Source organism: Symphodus melops (assembly GCF_947650265.1).
Source record: "Symphodus melops genome assembly, chromosome: 22".
NCBI classification, from domain to species: Eukaryota; Metazoa; Chordata; class Actinopteri; order Labriformes; family Labridae; genus Symphodus; species Symphodus melops.
Window position 1 is genome coordinate 4,923,794 of NC_136712.1, and position 17,306 is coordinate 4,941,099.

Sequence of the window (17,306 nt, forward strand, 5' to 3'; positions counted from 1 at the left end):
ATCTACTTTGATTGCGTCTTGTAAATTATTCAAGGAGAACCTTTTTTCACTCTAGCTTTATGCAAACTGCTCCTGGCCATACATGGGAACTGTTCTACCAAGAATACAAAAAACTGAGATTCCATTATTGTCTTCCAGCTCCGCAAAACACTACAGCTTTATTTCTTCTTCTTGGAAAACTAGATTAGAAATCAATAAAACCCTCAATCTGGGTAAATATGAAGTGCATAGTTAGAATGAAAAATGAGCTGAAAAATAACACGGAACACATTCTTTACATTTCAGCCAGGTCGGGTTTCTTTCACCTTTGTATCCACCTCTTGGATATGACAGCAGCTCTGACAGCCTGAACGTGTTCAATCTGCCATATTTGTCTCTGAGAGCTGTCTCCGTGGTAACACCACTCAAACTCTGCTGTTGCCACCTGGATTCTGCCCACGGTGACGCAGGAGTCACAGTCCAGCTGCATGTCCTGTAATAATACAGACCCAGGAAACTATCCAGAGTGAATGAGAGAAGGTTCAAAGAATGAGAGTACAAGCTAGCAGGAATTTATTTTCTCCCAGGGACAGAGATGGGTCTGTTGTTTTTCTCTGTCTGTGCGCAGATTAGGCAGTAAGTTACCCTGATTTATCTCTGCACATGTTGCTGGATCAGACACATTGTTCCCAATTAATTTAGAGATTGCACAATTCTAAAATGTGGATGAAAATGAGGAATGGATTAGCAGAGTGACGAAAGAAGACTCATTTTTCACTCAGTGAAACTATGGACACCTGTTTAAAAAAAAAAAAAAAAACACCTACAAAGCAATAGTACTGATTCAACTTCTTAACCAAAGTAAAGAAATACATCTAGAAGTGGAGAGGCTACTTAAAGGTACTCAGTAAAAAGAAGATGCTACTCCTCCCATGGCTTACTTCTGACACCATGCAACTGAAAATAATTAAATAATTATTTATTTTATAATGAACATAAGCTGTTCTCCAATGTTCCAGTCAGTTTGATGAATAACGTCTTGCTGCTCTGAACTAGCTTGTCATTTGCATTGTTTTCCATTTCACGTCTTTGGTCGTCTTGTCGATGTGCATTAGTCCCAACCCTGTCAGTTATGGGATGATAACTGGATGTTTGGGAGATGGTGTTCAGTGACTCAAAGTAAAAAAGTAATCAGTTGTTGTCCTGTGCTTGTGAAGGACTTCTTTTTTGTAACTTCTTACCTGACTGTCAAGTTCACCCTTTTCCACTTCTCTTTTACTTTGCACTTTCCGATCCCTCCCCTGTCTTGCTCCAACTTGCACTCAGGGAAAATAAACGCACACACACTAAACAGTCAAACAATTAAGCTTTGAGGTCCTTTGGCCAAACAGATTGTTTTCCAGTTTAAACAGGATATCCTTATTTGATCTTGCTGAGTCAGACATTGACACAAGAAGCAGACCAGCTCAGACTTTTTCGTGTTTCTATGGTGACCCTCACCTAGCGCAATGTTCCCTTATTTAAAAGGTGATGTAACACCTGCAATGACCTTGTTGATCCGGCTCGCCATTAAACTGTTGTTCATGTCACATTAATTAAGCTTCTTTACTGGCACCTGCGCTAAAGGAGAGGAAGTTTTACAGACCGAAGGTCGGAGTTTTCTCAGCTTTATCGCTTTTTTTGTGGGCAGAATACCTACTTCCTATGCTAACATGTAATGTGGATGATTATAGTGTTCTTTATATTCTTTTTAAGTACCATCAATATCCGTACCCAAAGTTTTTTGCAACCAATCTCGCAGTTTTTAAGAGATACTCATTTGAGCAAATTGGTTGACTTGCTAATTGACTGAAATACATCATTGTAAAATTTTTTTTAAAAAAATCCAGAAGAAGGAAATGAAGGCTTGACTGTTGGAAAAAGTACAAAAACAAAACATTTCTTGAACAGTATTTAGCGGCCCCCAATGGCAATGCCATGGCTTTTATTGGGCCCTTCTGCTGATAGTGAGGCATGGCGGTATAAAACTGTAACCATGGTGTCTATGTCAATGACCTTACGTCCTTCGTATCAAGGTGGTAACGCTACATGGCTCTTCGCTGGTTGCCATAGTAACACAGTTTCTCCAAGGTCAAATCGTGACCCTGGAAACGGTTCATTGGAGTCTGCTGCAGAGGTGCAAATGAACCTCAGAGCCCTGCCAACGTGAGCGCATGTTGGGGGTACCATAGGAGGGGAGGATGAGGGAGGGATAAGCAGAGGGTGAGAAGGAGGAAGGGAAATGGAGATGTGCAGCAGGGACTGAAGTCACCACTGGGAGAGAGGGATAGAGGAAGGAGATAATGAGTGGAGAGGCTGGGGGAAAAAGAAGGAAAGAGTGAGTGACGAGCAGAATGAGGACAAGATGGGGCTACATCAAAATTGTAGGAAATATAAATGGATGGGAAATATTAGTGAGAAAAACTCGCAGAAGAGATTAATGGGAAGAAGGTCATGGGTGGTGACTGTATACGAAAGTTCAAATCCAATGTGAAGAAACCAAATCCAGGACGAATAGAAATTGGCGCAGCAAGATAGACAGGAGATGGGGAGAGGAGTTCAGAGCGAAGGGAAGGTGTGGGGAAAAGCATTCCAAATCCCAAGGATTAGTTCCACACATTCTTGGCATCCTATAGTCACGGCAGTACCCGAGGCTGGTGCGGCGATGGCATTTGCATTCACTGATGAGGTCTGATTTTTTTTTCTGTCCCATTTCAGAACTTCATGGGTCTGTTTAGCTTCTTGCATGCCCTCCTCTACTCGTGTCATTCCCTGAAGTAACAACGGATGAGCTTACAAAGGCCCTCAAGAAAGTACTTAGATGACAGAATGAGTTCAACAAGTCAAACATCCGATACAAGTAAGTAGTTTCTGTAGTTTGTGCATCAAATCAGAGTACTTGGGTAAAGGACAGGAATTTAACAAGGAGCCTGCAATAACTTGAAAGGCTGATAAAAATATATTTCTGTTAACATAAAGCCTTTTACTGAAAGATTAGCACAGCCTTGGACTCAGTTTTACACTTAGTGTTTTAAATCATAGCCGTTTTGAATAGCTTTAAATTCTACACACAAGAATTTAAAGGTTGTGCCTCATAATTCATTGGACCTGAAGGTCCTTTTCGCTTTTGAATTCTAACAAGCTGATGTCAATATTCCTCATTTCTTTTTAGTTTGATTAAACATTAAAAGGGACTCGTGCAGTATCTTAACATATGTGCATGTCTGTGGAGCTGCTTGTTACAGGGATTATTTTTTTCCGTTGGCCTCCCGGGAAAAGACTGAAGTTTCCGAGAGGAATAAAAAAAAAAAGAACTCCAAGCTGAAAATGAAGTAATGCACCTATGAGGTGGACTATATGTCCACCTCAGAGGTGCATTACTGGATTTAGAGAAAGATCATTAATACTCCTGGGAACTTTTAAATATGTTCTGCTAGTTCTGTAGTACTTCTGTAATTTCAGGAAAAAAATGGTGCTAAATCCTTATTAAGTTGAAAGCCTTGAAAACCAGAACAGCCCATTTGATTCTTCAGTGCTGGTCCGAGGTAACATTGTTGTAATGATTTGAGGTGGATTGGAGTCCACCTGGCTTAATTTGTTCTTTAAGATTTCACCTCTAATCCCCCCCTCAGCTAAATCGTTCTGGTAAAAACAACTCAAAGCCTCAGCTCAGTGCCAAGTTCGAGGGCCGGTTAAGCAAGACAGCAGCTGAGTACAGCCACAGAACTTCATGGCTCCCATTGCAACTCGAAGGCCATAGACACAGGGTTACAGGGAGTCAAACAATAGTAGAATGGTTGGTTAAGGCAGCAATTGAAAAAACAAGCACATTCTCAAATGGATTGAAAAAATCGTCATGTGTAATGTGATTTATTTGTTGTAATGTTTCAGTAAAATAATAAGCAGGCCTGTTTTTGTCCTCTCTGCCAAGTTATCAAATACATTGGCTTGAATCGTGGCCCAAAGAGTCAACAAATGAGCCGATAGGTACCACTTTCCTTTAGGCTAAGGACAGTCACGTTTTGAAGATTTTGTAAGACTGAAAGTCTTCATCTTACTATTATAATCTCTCTTTGAAGACCAAACTGTGAGCACTTTCCTCCCTTTCTGACAACAACAGCACATGTCCAAATCCAGAGCGAGACATGAAAACAGAGCACCACTGGGGGTCCACTAAACCGATAAGCCTGCAGAGGAGAGTCATGCGGCTGCAAACCGGGGCAAGTCGGTGCCTCTGAAAGGTGGTGGTCCTGCTCACTTTACCATGGCAACTGTCTGATAGATGTTACATAACAAACACGTTCTACCTCACTGAGGGCTTTAACAATGTTATCAAAAAGGGGTGCCGTGCGTTTTTTTTTTTACGGGTGGAACTGTTCACATGACGTACACCGTGTGAAGCTTTGCCTTTCTGCCGCCCGTCCTTTGCGTCTTCCTCTATAAGATACTTCTTTTCACAGTAAAAACATTACATATAAATCGTCTCCTTTTATGTATTGCTCAAAGAATTCCTGTAAGATTTCACATTTCTTTAAAACTCCATGAAGTGGTGTCTCAACTCATTTAACAGTGTAAGCATGCAAGTTTGTAAAAAAGAAAAATTTAGTCAATTATTATGCTCAGGAGGATGTGTGGATACATGCTTTATTTCGTGAAATTAAGTGCACGGTTGCCTTTATTTGGTGCACATCTACATTTTGATATATTTCATATAAATCCGTTTTATTTCGTCTCATTGTTCTGTTTTTCTCTCTTTCTCCCCTGAGGTGCCTTCAAGTCATCGCTCAGTTCTCGGTTTTATCGCTTCTTTTAAGTCGCTGAGATGTGTTTATGCATCACTCCTCTCAACATAACATTTCCACACTCCCCCAGTATGAAATATTTACTGACAGAATCAAAGAGGTTTTGTCGGGAGAGATCTTAAAACACCCCAAATGATGGACCAGGAATGTTGTTTTGACAAGAAGTTGCAGTGAGAGCCGCTCATTGGCTGCTGCAAGGTTGTAATCAGATCGGCATCCTGAGAGCACGCTGTGTTGTAACAACCTTTTAATCACTCAGTATGTTTTCATAAACGCAGCCAAAGCAATTATCATCCCTTCTTTTATCTGAGGAGATAAAAAAATTGTGCACGTGTCTCAATGGGTTTTAGATTGTGTCTTTTCTACATTTGTGTAGATGTGTTTCCATCAACAGGCTCCCCCCCCCCCCCCCTCTCAACACCTAGCAGGATCTTTATGTGGATCCCAGATGTCATGGCAACGGGATGACAGTAGCCTCAGGCCCACGCAGTAATCGTCACTGATGAGGTAAATATGCTATACTCTGTGAGAAAATGTCAACATTCATCACACTGGCTCTTCACACGATGCTACAATTTCCTTCTCCTGGAGGTAATGAGTCATCGACACGCCGTTTCTTTCGGAGTTTGTCTCGAGTGGTGACAGAAAATTGAGCGAAAACTGCATTTGTGAAGAGAGGCAGGTGACAGTCGTCACCCAGAGAGCGCAGAGGCAGAAATAGATAGAAAATAGGTTGACACAAAGCCTCACAAATTCATCAATGCATTATTTAGAGCATATTACATCTGTGTGAAACACAATAGCAGTCTGCAAAGCTGCTGAACTCCTAATGGCGTTCGTTCTTTTCTAAAAGCTCTTCAGCAGGAGAAACGAGACCACCGAAACAGGGAACACGCTCTGACCGAGACAGGAATGTATGGAGACCCAGACCCGTCCAAAACCAAGACCCGCCCAATGTACCATTTCATTTATACAGCAGCAAATCCAAACCAAAGTTCTCTCTATTTCTCTCCCTGACTATATATCATCTACTTCCATAAAGACTTGATTTATTGTACTTTTTTTCTTTTAGAAACAAAGTTCTACAGTAATCCACCTCAGCAAACAGTCGGCTAACTCAAACACAACGGACTCCATGTGCCATGACCACATGGGCCAAGACAGTGAGATAAAGGGAGGGACCAACCGAGAGACACAAAGATGGTGTTTGTTCCAGGATACAGCCACTGGGGGAGAATCTATTTATTGAGGATGTCTCATGACAGACTTATTAAGCTTAATCTTGTAATAGTATATAACTAAATAAAGCTAGCTAGCCATTTAGCATCCAGTCACAGTAATGATATAAGTCTGTACAGTTTACTGAGGGCTTGATCCCCCTTAAAATAAACTCCAGAGTCCTCTTCGTCTGAACCTGAAACAAGACAGATTGAAAATGCAGTGTAGACACAGACTAGTCCTTTAAACAGAAACTTTGAAAGACATTGTCTGAACGCACTGGGATGAAATATGTCATTGATAAATGCTTAAAAGATCGGCAGCAGCAGCATAGACAGATGACATTGGAGCCCGACAGAATGATATGATAGACAGCTGGTGAGACTTGCGAGATGTCCTCTGAGGACCCTGTCTCTGGATTAATTCACAGAAAAACTGCAGTGTCCCTGAAGACGGCCACAAGCACATTCATGTGTTGATGAACCAACAGTCACAAAAGGTCAGACATCTGAAAATCAAATGTCACTCGTCAGCATGCAACAAAACTGTGCCTGGATATAATCCAGTTTTAAAGTGGTGAATTGGCACACACACACACATAAACACACACACACACACACACACACACACAGCTGGTGGTAGACTGTGCTTGTGGACCATGGTACCCTTTTGCAGGGCTGGTTTGTACAGTCTGGCACAGAACCAGATGGATGGGGAGCTGGTTTGTGCCTGCGGGTGTGTGTGTGTGTGTGTGTGTTAATCACATTGGGGTAATTTGTGAAGTTTGGCTATTGTGAATATTTAATAAGAATAAACCTGTTGACATTTTTCCAGAAGGAAGTGGATTTACAAACTTTAATACATGCTTCTGAAAAAACAAAGAAAAAAATGACTGAAAAAACAAAATACATATTCTGAATGAATAAGTTATTTACAAGATGTTTTAATGTTCTGAAAACTTTAACAACACTGTCCTTTGCACGGGAAATACAGCGCAGCATTTTAGTAACACCCACTCTCAACTGGATATTTCACACTAAAACAATGACAAGCTAATCAACCATTAATGATTTACTAAAAACTCAAGTCTGTCAAGTCTGATGCAACATTTTTCCTTTGGAAAAAAAAAAAAATCTCTCCTCTGTTTCGTCTTTTTTGTTTTTCTTCCATACATAGAATTTTCTGGGGAATAGATTTAATGTTTTTTTTAAAGATGCATCAGAGCTGGGTAAATGTAATCCTGGCTTGTAGCTCCATCAATATTCAGATGTGTGGGAAGTAGGTAGCAATGTCCGAGATGATCGCGGTTATGAAATCGAGGCTGAGTGGGTTATGCAAACGCATACGGGCACACACATGCACACGCACACACACACACACACACACACACACACACACGGAGGAACAGAACAGAATGTATCGAGTGCTTGATGAGCTGAACTGACGCACGTCTGTCCCCACAGTGTTCGCACAGTCGGGCTCATTGATTCTGAACAAAACTGGAACAATGTTATGACTTACATTATGTTACTGTCCCTCTCTCTGTTGTTCTTTATGGACATTCAAGACTCTGTTTTCCTCCCTTTTACAGATTCATTGTCTCTTATTGAACATCACTAATTGCCTGTTGCGCTCTAAGGAGTCTGTGCAAACATTAAAAATAAAGCCTCAGTACTTTCTCTCTCCTTAGAATATACAAATATGAAAAAAAAAATCTAATCAAGGAAAGCAATGACTTCAATCTATGTCAGATCAAATAATAACTGGTATTTCAAGCAGTGACCTGAAGGCAACATCATTCATCAGCTCAGCACAGGCAGTTTCGCATGGTCAGCTCAGAATGTGTAAAACAGTGAAGCATAAAAGACTAACAGGGAAAGAAAATTGACTCATGGGATGAAACTAATTTGTAATATATTACACACAAAAACGCGTGTGCACATACACACACATTTGCAGAAAGACGATACAGGAAGGGAAGCCATGACTTATAAAACACGTTGCAGAAATAACAGTGTGATGTTTCCAACATGGCAGATGAAGCAACATATTCCTCAGTTTAATCAAGAGACTGAAGCAGGAGCACGTCAGATGAGAGTATGTTACAGATCTGACAGGCTGTGCAGCAGTTGCAGATGTAAATCGAGCCGGGCCTCTCACTCACAGGGACATTTCTGAAAAATGATGTGCTGCGTTCACACATCGGATCATCCTGATATCTAATCTTTTAAGCAGTTGATCTTTATTTATTTGTATCCAAAGTTTGATTTGACTGATTTAAAAAACAAACAAGTTTATTGTCTTCAGCTGGTTGAACAAACAGCTCTGCATGTGATGTGAAGCCACAGCTGCATAGGTTATTATCTGTTATCTAAAGTGCAGTTACTTGGCTGTTTATACAGCAGGAGAACACTAATATTCCAGCCTGCCAGTGTGTTCATCTATCACTTCAGATCTTTGTTTGCTCTTCATTACGAGTTACATGATTGCACTGACGTCAACGCACAAACACACACGCATGCAAAATGTCATTGTGTCCCATTCAGTGTCTCTGTTTCTGTCCTGATATGAGGACAGCCTGTTCTGTCTTTGCATGTATTTAAAACACATTTAATAAAGTGTCTGCAAGGACGCGCACACCACCAGCAAAAACAAACGTGTTACTCTTAATCTATCCCAGTTTTAAGGCGGTCCAACATTGTTTATGTGGGTGCAACAGGCCGGGTGCACCTGATGCATTCAGTAGTTCTTTGTTCTGTTCGTATAATTACCTTAACAGACAAAAACAGGTTGCACTACAAAGTTTACCGAAGGTTGGCTAAGTTTAGGAAATGAAAGTGTGTGTGACAGAAGTTAAAAAGGGACCAATGGCGTGTCTTTGTGAAGTTAAAGGTAAACAACTGCAATTAAAAAAAGACTAGTCATATTTTTTGATAAACTTGGGTTACAAAAGGTATCAAAACTGTCTGTTCTGTTCTCCCACCAGAAATGGACACATCCCGTAATTTACGGTAAATTATTTATTTGAATAATAGCATCTGTTTGAAAGCTGTTCTGGTCTAAATTAATGGACTAATCACATGCTTTAAGAATTCACAAGACAATGAACTCCAGTGGTTTTTTTTTATGTTAGCGCGACCAGTCGTTATAAAAATACCCCTCATATAAATTAACATCTTCTACAGTTGCTGCTTAACGTGGAAAGTATAACATTTTCCAAACAAATCGCACTTTTATTTCAATGAGTTTAATGAGGATGCATCAAATGAAGGGCTGCAAAACTGAAAAAAAAAGTTTTGTCCAATGTTGTTTGCTTTGATTTCTTGACAGTTTCCATATTAGTCCGAGAGCCTGTGATGCATCTCATCATTTTCTCAAGTTATTTCCTATTTGCTCTTCAAACAATCTTTAATTAAAAAGTCATTTGTATGAACGAGTGGGAGTGTAGAGCCGACAAATACAGTAAAACTCAAACACGCTCTTGAGTGAGTTGCAGAGAAAGTCCATGCAGATGGAAGTTGAGAACACACACACACTGACATGCGATCTCTGCAAACACCGGAGTTAGTCGAGAACGCGCTGCAGGCCTTGCTGATGCACTCTGCTCCTCCGTATTCTGTGATCCATGTCAGGCTTCTTCACACACCTATACGCCGAACCCTCTCCAAACACCCAGAGATTGTTTATTCCCTGAGCTCTGCACTTTGCATATGCAAATAGCTCCTTAAGGAGTTTTCACGCTTGGTTACTTGATTAGTCACTAAGCAACCAGAGATAGCGTCTACATTTCTGCATTCAGTTTTAAAATCATGCCCTCATGTTTCGATAATTCTCTCTATAAGAGGATGTTTTTACAACTTGTTTGCTTCACATTTTCACATGGAAGGTAACTACACAAGATGTGTTCAATGAAAAGGAACCCTTATATATTTTTTTCCATATAAGACGAAGAAAAGTGTGAAAAACCTTTTGATAGTAATATAAAAGCAAAGGAATAGCAGAGAAATATAATATATAGCATTGCAGTGCTTAATATGTCTTATTATCTGCAGCATTTTAAGTCTGAAGGACAAGATAGTGACACATTTTCTCTTCTGGCTGACGAATTGGGGACTTATAAAGACACATACTTTCTGGTCTAGCAAGCCATGTGGGGACTTTTACTGACCAACATATTGAAGTCCAATAGCAACTGTATGAAAGGGTGCATATTGTCATCTGTAGCATAGTTGGACAGACTGTCCTCAGTAAGTTGGTTCTACCCTGCTGGTTGTATACTGGAACAAGGATAGTTGTAGCTCCACTTAACTGTGCATACCAACCTGATCCAGCGAGCCTTATTGGGAAGACAAACCGGTCCAAGCCATATGAAGACTTCAATCAAAATATTTGTCTTAAGTTGTTAGCACAACGTTTAGCCATACAGCTAGCCTTGGTCTTTGCAATGTCACACATCTAAGGGATCATTGTTGAACAAATGGCAATCCATTGTCATAAGCAAGATAGAAGAGGCCTTCACAAAAACATACTCAATATAAAGAAAATATACCTATTTGAATGACTGTGTGTCAGCACACTATGCGTCTGTTGACTCGCCTGGCGCTGAAGCATATTGTACTCAGAAGCAGAGATGTGAATAGGAATCACAAACAGGTTATAGTTTTTTGTTTTTTTTTTATTCCAGGAAGCGACGAACTTAAGTCAGCTGCTTTCTGGAAGTCCCTGGATAGCTTAAATCAATAACCGAAACAATAAAGCTCTGTTTGCTTTTACTGCAAAGATCACTTCACAACTGATATCCTGTGCCAATATTTTACAAGGATTAAACTTGGCTTGACTTAAAGACTACAGTGCCATTCGATAACTTGCAATTTGATTTGTACCATCAGAGTACATTTCCCCCCACTTTACTTTGGACTGTTTCATAATGACGTCAATCTGAAAAATAACTGAATGACCCTGTGAGTCATTCGTATGTGTATCAAAACAGGAAAATAGGGATCAAATACCGTAATGTTTTGATACGTGTCAGTATGTAACTCCAGAAAAGTCCTTCCAAATAGCAAAGCACACGTCTCCCCAGCTTGAGGAATAACTTTGAGTGTAAATTACGGCAAATGACTCTGAAAGGCAATGTTCATGTTCCCAGCAGTGTTTGTTAAATCTGCCTCAAAAGTGCAGTACAACACTTGAAATCTCAGGACTCTTTGAAGAGGCATTCGTTTGCAGGCCTTGATCACAGCCAATTTCACAAATCACACAGTTTCTTTTGCTCACCAGAGTTTTAACTCTGACAGTAATTGGTGGAGATTTGCTCTAAAACTTTCTGGTAAACAAGGTCTCCCTCTCTGAGGATCAGAAGGTTGGCACTCACCGCCAGCTTAGCATTAAAAGCATTCTGTGCACTGAGATAATAAAAAAAAGAAAAGCAACCTCCCTCAAGAAAACATGCATTTTACATTTATTTTCATTAGGCTCTGCATTTGCTCCAATCAAAGTGACCAGTCACAGAGTGCATGTGCGAGAGGACATGATGTCTCCTGCATGAAGTCCTGATTTGCATACATCCACACTTACCCCCGCACTCTGTATTATTTTACTGTGCCTTTTCCCGTCTAATTATAGAAAAATACATTGCCCTTTAATGTCTATATCGCCTGCAGAGCTTTGCAGGAGTCTTCAGACTGAAAGGGGAAACAGCTTGTGAGCAGCTAGGGAATGTGTCTGGACCACTGAATCTTTAACTGGGGATATAAATCACTGTTTAAGTCGGGATCATTTACACAAAACCACTCATCATCCACTTCTACAGAAGCCTGGGCTCAAAGATAATGGCAAGAGAGAGTACAAACGGCTGGAAAATGCTAGAAGAAGGAGGCAATAAAGGAAATTGGAAAAGGAAAGTCAGGTTTTATGTTTTGGAATGAAAGGTGCACTTTTGTGTGCTCGCATGAGAGCATGATTTGAAACCTAAGGCTGTTAAGCAGATGCTTCTCAAGTATCTTAAGTCTTAAATTATGTCTATGTGTTGGTGTGGTCTGGAATCAGGCTTGCTAATATGCAATCTCCTTTCAAATTTTTGAGTCATCTAGCCAATTCCAGTAGCCATACTATTTCAAGAAACCAACCGTTCTGGTCATCTACACTTCACAACTTTTAGTATCCAGATCATGCACCCTATTTGTAGTTTCATAGTAGCAAGAGACGTCAGCAAAGCTTTATAGCAGCTGCTTACTCTTCTGCATCTGGTGGAAGACAAGTCGCTTTTATTTTGCTGGCATTTTAGGTTGGCAGGATGTCTGAACATCTCAGACAATCAATTCTCATATGAGCATGTCCATCACAGTAAACGTAAGGCGATATTTATGTATGGGGTGCAGGATAGCGGGGGTCTCACACCTCCTATGTAGTCCTCATCACAGCGGCTATGGGTTTGGATCCGTCCATGGCCGTTTGCCTTTTGTCCTGACTCTCATTTATCAACCTTTCCTGTCTCTCTCTCCTCAGCTTTGTGCTTCTACCATGTATGTGTTTTGAACGAACACAGTGGCTTTTGATGTGTATCATCAATAGGTGTATGTCAGCAGGCTTTGCTAAGTGGCTTTACAACATGCATGCACTTTTCTGAGCGCCCTTTCTCTCCGTTGTCACATTTTCAACAGCAGCAGTTTTTCACCTGCATGTCCATTCGTTTCCTTTCACTCAGCAATTAATTTTACCATTTCAAAGACACTGCATGACCCCTTCTAAAAGCTTTTTCTCAGCTGTAAAAAGGGGGATAAAGCATGTTTTTTTAATGTTGGATTGAGAGAAAAACAAAACAAGACCAACAGAGAGATCAGATGGATAATAAAAGTCCTGCTGGAGCCACTGGTGCTTTACTGAACCATCTGCTAATAATGTGGCTTTCAAGTTCGGCCCATTCAGAAACCATTAACACAAAACTGCACGCACAGAACATTTTCACATGCATGGTTTTCTGTCTTCAGGTACACATTCTCAAAATCTTCTCTTGCCATAGTTTCTCTTTTTCATTCAAACACACACACTCGTGCAACTGAATGGAAACCATCTGCTATTGCTTAAAATCACAAGCCTGCACAACACATCAACCAGAAAAAAAAGGTATCGTGGTCATAATTTTGACATGTTCTTATGCACCGAAAAACAAAAACAAATCCGCATTTAGGAGCTGCCATGTTGTTCCCGTTCCTGCCAGATAAGGCGAAATGATCTGAGATGCTTTGTTGGTGTTGTGTGAAGCAGATTTTCTCAAATCTACTCCCGCCAACTAATCTGGCGAAACGACAGGTGTAATCAACAGAGAGATGTACAGTCACTTTTGCTTAGGGGTTTAGTGTGTATCTTTGTGTTGTGTGTGAGTTCAAAAAATCCTGTCTAATTTCCATAATGCGGAGATGGTGGGTGGAGCAGACATAGTAATCCAGGACTGGACTCCATGGATTAGGCTGAGATTGTCTGGTCAGCTCAGTGGGAGCAGATTGAAGTTGTTTTCTCACACATGTAGTCTCTAAAAGGGGGGTTATTATTGACTAGAATTGCAATTGGTCCATTTGGGGAAACCTCCCCTCAGACTTTTGTTACACATGGATGGTACTTTGAGGTTGTTGTCCTTTGAATGAACCTGAGATTCCAGACCATCCATATGGTCTCACAACTATCTCAAGCCTTTTGGCAACTGTGTATATACCCGAGCAGGATACTCCGATAGACGATCCTTTTCATTAGTCTTTCATCCATAAATCAGTATGTTGGCACAAGTTCAGACTCATTGATAACAAACATATTTTCAACAAAACACTATTCCTGCCTTATAGCTAGCTTAGTTATGTGCAAAAACTTCTGCTTCTAGCATCAAAGCTAATCACCTGCACTGATAGACTGCTATATTTGCTTCTAGACAGCTATGCTAACACCTAACCGGTCATGCTTTATTGTAACACAAGTTAAGTGTGCTATATATTAGCATTTAGCTAGCTCAAAAACTTTTTGACAAGTCACTGACCTCATTGTGAGTAGTGATGCTTGGATAGATGCTAACAGAAAAAAACCTGTTGAGAACAAGCCCTGTTAATTAAACTTAATTAACTTAATTAACCTTCACATGTTAAGACATGATAAGTGTACCTTGATGTCTGTGCAACATCGCAAAAGAAAATCAAATACCGTAAATTCCGTACTATTGAGCGCACCTGGATATAAGCCGCACCGGCTAAAAATAAGTAAATAAATGTATTTGTACATATATAAGCCGCACTTGATTATAAGCCGCAGGTGTCCACGCTATAACAAGAGCTATTTACACAGACGTAGGCTACCGGTAACATCCGCAAATACTGTAGCGTCCGTACGGACGTTAAAGGACGACGAGAGCGTTCAAATAATAACTTTTAATAACCCGATACATTTACAGCGGAGAGCAACACATAACTTGCCGCAACAATCCAACTCTCTCCCCCAGCGTTCTCTCATACAGCCACTCAACACTTCTCGCTGGTGCATTCACTGACTCTCCACATAATCGGAATTATGAACACATTATCAACTACTGACTTTACAACATGAACCGTTACAATACGAAGCCTAGCCGACGGTGTCTGTAACACGGCTGATGAAAAAAATGACCGTAATATATTTCACAAGAAAAAGTCCATCCATTCACTGCCTCAGAATGACTTCATTACTCACTTCCTCAGTCTCTGTTGTCGCTGTCAGTGTCATCTTAACGTGCAGCAGCTCTGTTAGCTTCTTTGACAGCCAGGTCGATCGCCTTTAACTTGAAAGCTGCATCATATGTATTTCTCCGTGTGTTTTCCATGATGAGGGTGCGTGCATGAAGCGCAAAATGACTGATATTAAGATCCGACGTGACGAAGTCAAATGTTTTTGCGGCAGAAGCTCATTGTCCCCCATAAAAAATCCATGCATTAGCCGCACCGGAGTAGAAGCCGCAGTGCTCGAAGTGTGAGAAAAAAGTAGCGGCTTATAGTCCGGAATTTACGGTAGGTTTTTTTTGTTGCAAAGGTGTAACCATTTAAATGTAAGCCCTGGCAGAGAGACAACATCAACAACACAGGAGGCCTGGTGACGAGCATTCCTGTTTCCACAGCTTGTCGTCTCCCTCCTGAACCGCTGTGGTGACTCTACAGTTAGTGCCAGTTGTAGCCTCAAGCTAATGTAGCTGTCATTTAAAATAAAGACGGCTCATCAAGATGGATGACAACATTTGGCGTGTGTCCTTGAGAGATGACAGTACACTACATTCATGACTTGAGCCAAGAAGTTGGTGTAAATATCAAACTATTTACCATGAATTAATTAAGAACTAATATACAGTAAATCACATATTTTAAAGTATGTAATAATAACTAAATGTTAAGGAAGGATCAAACAGGAAGCAAGTCTAATTTAAACCATAATTGTCTCATTCTGAAAAGTCCACTCTGGTCTTCTTTTAATCCATTTCATTTATGAAACGCAGAAAAGGAGTTGAAGGATTTTCAGCTGCAGGCCTGTGGTTTCATTAGCTTGCAATCACACACTGACAAGTGGGGTAAATTTTACTTCGATGTGAAAATTACTTGCCACAGGCTAACGGCCTAATATATCTGCCATTCCCTGTGCAAAAATGAAATGTTTGCATTCATTTATCTTTTTGCATGTCAGGGCATGTCTTCTGTGAACAAAACTGATGAAGGTGCATATCATGTGTGAACACTCCCCCCCCCCCCCCCATTTGAACGAATGCACTCCTGAAAATAATAATTTAAGGAGGGCTGCTCCTGAAAATGCTCCTGATCTGGTATTTCACAATTATACCTCACAGCAGGAGAAACATTGGATGTGTTTGTTTTGTTACCCAGAGGCCCAACTAGGGACCAGAGTTGGGGGGGGGGGGGGAAAGCTCCAAACTCTGCACATCAGTTGCATGCTCTGCATTGTCCCAATTCAATTCAAAAGTGAAAGTGATTCTGCTCATTTGTGAGTAAATTTAGGTCGCTAACAAAATCTCCGTTGGCCAGAACGTTCTGTACAGTGTGCACTCTGATCTGTGTGAACTGTCAGCTGTATCATCACGCTGTGGTTCTCCTGGTGGTTACCCAGTCACCCACTACTGTGCCATGTCAGCAGAATATCCTGTCTGTTTATCATTGTGTATTTAACACTGTGACAAATGACGCCCTGTGCTACCCCTCATTTTTGCGTGGTTGCTCGCACGTTTAGTTTCTCCACTTCTGTCTGTAATTACGAGAGTGTTTGCGCATGTTTTTCTAACGTACGCAGACCCTATGTAGTTGATGGTCCTCTTCTGTGCCGCATCCCACATGCTCCCTCGCTCCTTCTTCACGGTTGTCTCTTAACAAGTTTGGTTGTTTTCAGGCGAAGCTGCGTTCAAGATTTTTAGTAGGAAGTGTGGCCTCCAGGGGAGAAGAGAGCTGTGTTTTCGTGTTCTCACAAAAATCTGCATGCTGCTTTGATTGGTAATTACAGGATGTACAGTGACTACGAATGGAGCCCACCCACTTGTCTGAAAAGCACAGCACAGTGCACCTACATAAACAAGATACTGATGCAAGTTCCTTTTGTCACATACACACACACACACACACACACTCTTGTTTATCACCCACAACAATTCCCCTAAACATTATTATCCTCCTCGTCTGCCCGACCGCACATCTAGCAGCAGCATACGTCACAGTTACTGTAAAGGAAACACCTTTTATCCCCATGAGATGTGACTTAAATCCCCCAGTAAGCCCACTCAAAGCCTTGGAAACGCAGGTTTTGCAAAGACATGTCTCGGCCTGCCAAACACAAAGCCGACTACATCTATAGAGAAAAGTCGCCACCTTTTTGTTGTCACTCAAAACAGGCCCGCCTCGAGTCGTATGTCTCACAATACATCTGTGTGGGTAATTATTTATTGAAACATCAACTTAGATTGAGTGTTATGTCTGTATTTCTTATCTAGTTTGGTCATCTTTCTAGTTTACTTTGGAAAACCATCCTAAAAATAAACTGGTTGTACTTCAATCGGAAGGGTAAGTTTTTAGAAAAAAAGTGACGTCGTGTAGATTTATTCCCTTAAACCTTTTTTTATTTGCATTTTTAAAAAGGTCAAAGCTACCAGGAATTGCTGTTGGAATTTTCCAGGGACAGATTTACAAGACACGCTTTTAACGTGTCTCAAAACACGTCTGAAAAGAGGTTAAGTCTTCTTTCTTTTTTGACAGAGCTCCCTTC

At 40.8% G+C, this 17,306-nt stretch overlaps 1 protein-coding gene and 1 long non-coding RNA gene across 2 annotated transcripts in view; both read left to right on the forward strand.

Annotated features, from left to right (window-relative positions):
- The window catches only part of dcn (decorin), a 155,757-nt gene that overhangs the window by 89,366 nt on the left and 49,085 nt on the right, over positions 1-17,306 (forward strand). The gene's annotated exons all lie outside the window — the stretch shown is intronic.
- The window catches only part of LOC306817871, a 38,689-nt gene that overhangs the window by 20,927 nt on the left and 456 nt on the right, over positions 1-17,306 (forward strand). Inside the window, exons 2-4 of the long non-coding RNA XR_013778086.1 lie at positions 2,737-2,878; positions 5,197-5,327; positions 5,674-6,537. This is a non-coding gene — a long non-coding RNA (uncharacterized lncRNA). The remainder of the gene's footprint in view (positions 1-2,736; positions 2,879-5,196; positions 5,328-5,673; positions 6,538-17,306) is intronic.